This window comes from Notothenia rossii (assembly GCF_949606895.1).
Source record: "Notothenia rossii genome assembly, chromosome: 2".
Lineage (NCBI taxonomy): Eukaryota > Metazoa > Chordata > Actinopteri > Perciformes > Nototheniidae > Notothenia > Notothenia rossii.
This window is the reverse complement of record NC_136904.1, coordinates 89,419,878-89,423,788: the sequence shown is the minus strand read 5'-3', so window position 1 is coordinate 89,423,788 and position 3,911 is coordinate 89,419,878. Positions and strand designations below refer to the sequence as shown.

At 37.3% G+C, this 3,911-nt stretch overlaps 1 protein-coding gene across 1 annotated transcript in view; it reads left to right on the top strand.

The window, feature by feature from the left end:
• itgb5 (integrin, beta 5) overlaps positions 1-1,150 on the top strand; it is a 53,331-nt gene extending 52,181 nt beyond the window's left edge. Inside the window, exon 14 of the mRNA XM_079665824.1 lies at positions 1-1,150. This exon is cut by the window's left edge and continues 997 nt beyond it. The gene's annotated coding sequence lies outside the window, so the exon portion shown is untranslated.
• Positions 1,151-3,911: the final 2,761 nt, after the last annotated feature.

Here is a 3,911-nt window from a genome sequence, read left to right as displayed (position 1 = left end):
TTTCAGCAGCAGATACAAACATATAATACACATTTAGATATCTAGTTAAGTATTTACAGTGTGCTAAAGAAGTCGTCAGTCGATTGGGCAATTAAGGAATAATTGATCTGCAGCTAGTTTAAACATTTCAGTTTTTCTCTTCCTTTAATCTTTAAAAACATTAAATATTCTTCAGTTTTATTGGTCAGAAACTTTCATTTGCTGCTTTTCCCTGTTTTATAGTAAACATCATATTTATATTTGGGATTTAAATAGTCACCTTGGGCATTATGATATAGTGACAGGCTTTACAAAAAAAGATATCTGACATTTGGTTGACCCAGAGATTAATCAAGAGAACTTAATAGAGCGGCTTTATGGCAGAGAGGAGATATCTCCGGCATGATTGTTGGTTTTGGTCTTTTGGTTGAATAAAAAAAGGAAAAATCGCCAGCCACTAAGCCCCATAATCCTAAATAAATATCCAACACTGTGGGAAAAGCACATTTACATGATGATAAAGTAGATGTGTTACATATATGATCATTGGAGATCGTTGGTACTACTTGGAGTGCTTTGGAAATCACTTGGAAATACAGTGTGACCAGGAATCTGTGGAAAAAGCGATCTTAAATCTCAGTGGGACATTCTTGGCTGAATTAAGGATAAATAAACATTTAAAAATGAAGGGCTTCTACTATATGAAGCCCTTGTGATGGTGCGTGCACTGGGAATGGGTGGAAACTTTGAGAAACCTCAGAGAAGAGAGTCAGACATCTGGAATTACCCACAGGAATAGTTTGAGCTGTCGCAGGGAAATCTGACAGTGAGAAGAGTTTAAGGAGAGATGAGGGTGCTCTGTGGACTTTTTTTGTCACAGTCTTACAGTAAAAGTGGCAGGGACTTGGAGTTTATGTGTGTGTGTGAGGGAGTGAGTGAAGAGTGTGTGTAAATATTATAACATGTACATACAGTGCCAAATGAAATGTTTCCAGTTGTGCAGTTTTGAGTCGGTCTGGCTGTGTGTCTTGGCACAGTTTACTCACCCACATCTCCTTCAGTCTTCCTTTACAGACGTGAACATTTTTACATGGATGAACAGACTCACACCACTTCATGTTTATGTAAAACTGCACACAGAGCAAGAACAATAAATCTGCTTATGTCAAAATGCGGGGAGTCTGTTTTGATTTGTACGTTACATAATTATTAAGAAGTCTGCGTGAGAAGGAGTGGCGCACATCTCACGTCTAATTTTAAACATCACATATTACTGCCTGTACTGTGTGTGTATATATGCACACTTCAAAGTTTAGTAAAACATCTGTTTGCGGAGCTAACCGTGCTCTCACATGTTTGATGTGCGATCTCACAGACAGGGAGGCGGTCTGATGCGTCTGATGCTGTAATTTACACATCTCTGGTTAGGCCCCTCCCTGTGTGATAATCATTATGACACTGAAGTTTTTACAGAATGACCCTTTAATTATATATTCAGTCCCGTCACGTTATTAGAGTAAGCTTCTCAAACAGTGTGATGGTACTTTGATTTTTACAATGGTGTATACAGGTCTTATTATAGAGCACAGGTAGGGGGGGAAATTCCCCAAAAGAAGTGAGATTTAAGTCTTTACTTTTCCAGAAAATATTTCTACGAGATTCTCTGAGATTAAATTGAGGAATTTTGTACAGTGGTACATTCAGGTGGAAATACACACATTTTGGAGTAAACAGTGGATAGAGGTACATTGTACATTTACAAGAAAAAATTAGGAAAAATGTACAGGAACACCTGAATATACTCCAATATTATAAAGACATTTGCAAGAAATTTTTTTTAAAGTTTACTGAGATTAAAGTCATCAAATTGAAAGGAAAAAATGCTTTAGGATTACTCAGAAATAAAAAAATCTAAGATAAAAAAAACTTCTGAGTCCCTCTTTGTTATTTCCTACACAAACGGTTTCCCTAGGCATGAGGAAACCACAGCTGTGATGTGGAACAAGTCAATGTTTGTTCTGTAGTTCCTGTTTGAGGTGAGTTCATAAATCTCTCTGTGTGGGTTTCCTCCCCCCCTCTCCCCCCTTTGACTGGGTGAGGGTCGCTAGCTTCCAACTCGCTGACATGAAATCACAGGTTAAATCTGTCCGGGGGAGGGGAATAAACCCTGTACAAAGCAGATGTCTGACCCTCATTAACAGAATCAATGTGCTAATTATCTGACCTGACACAACACATGGCTCAGGGGCATGATGGGAAATTGATTTTAAGGAGCGTCTCTGCAAAGTGTACATTTGTTATTTTAGGAAACCTGACTCTTCAAGCTGAGTTTTCGCTTCAGAGTACATAGCACTTTCAGTATATTTATATTCTCTATGTCTCTGAAATACTGACACATTGGTTCTGCTTTACCTTTTAGCTTCCAATGCATTTAACACAGATTATATATAACATTTTCTTTATGTTGAATGGTGTTTAAAGCAACATGCTCTCAGTCCAGTTGTTTACCAATGATTCCCAGCTCAGGGTTTAATATTTCAAACAATCTGTGCTAATTTCAAAATGTATTTTGACGGCTTGTCGGTCCACTGCTACATTTAGCCGTGCTAGCAGCATCTCAACATCTATAAGATGGTTTGGACATTTTGTACAGATATTCATGGGTGAATCCTACTGACTTTTGTGACCCTCAGTCTTTTTATAAGGTCATACTTTCAATTGGTCGTATACTTTACCAACGGCATTCCCATTACAGTAGTTCTGTCTTTAGCCTAGTTTTTGTGAATAGTAGCCTATATGTTCAACAAGGTCTCACGGCATTTCGTGTTATAGTCACGAAATTAATCTATTGATTCGTGTTCACCAACACGATTTATGCATTCGTGTCACACAGAACGATTTTAAAAGCAATGTAAATAATAACAAATTAGAAGGAAAAAAATATATACAGATTTCAGTATTCTGACACAGAACGATTTTAGAAGCAATGTATTTCTGTTGGTAGTATGTTTCGTGCCTGCACCAAATAATAACAAATTTGAAGGAATTTCTTTTTTTTTTTTAAATACAGATTTCAGTATTCTGAGGCCCTGAGCCCCATTTCTTTTCCTCGCGGACGGCAAAAAAACTCAGACATTATACAATTTAAAAATAAAAGGGTTAGGCTTAGGGAAATATATTGAGTAAGAAAATGTTTATGAACCACAGCTTCTGGTATTCAAGACCCGACCGGACAAAAAGTCGTGGTGCAGGCACGAAACACACTACCAATAGAAATAGGCCTACATTGCTTTTAAAATCGTTCTGTGTGACACGGAAAAAATCGTGATGGTGAACACGAATCAATAGATTAAATTAATTTAGTGACTATAACACGAAATGCCGTGAGACTGGGTTTATATGTTAGCATGTTTACACGCTAAACTAAGATGGTGAACATGGTTATTTAACAAAAGTGTGTTAAGATAAGATAAGATGTACTTTATTGATCCCAATTTGGGAAATGTTTGAGTTGCAGCAGCATAAAAGACAAGCCACTATGTTTAGCATGTCATTTAACATTATTATTCTGATATTGAGCATGTTAGCATACCAATGTTAGCATTTGTCTCAAAGAACTTCTGTGCCTAAATACAGGCTAACAGGTTAGCTAGCATGGCTCCAGTTGTGTTAACCTCTGTGTTTGGGTGTGGATGCTAACTTCTTCCTGTGCTGTGGCAGCTGAAGTCATACTTTCTCCTCCTTCTCGTCTCAAACTTCTCACTCTTTTGAGACAAACTTTTCCACTGGAGAAGTTATTTGAGACCTTTTTCATTTCCTCTATTTTGCCTCTTCCCTGTTTTAAAAAAAAAAGTTCCCTTCCACCACCCTTCTGCATTATTTCACTAGCAAAGCATCTTTATTTTCAGGCTGCATTTTATTTTATTGCATCA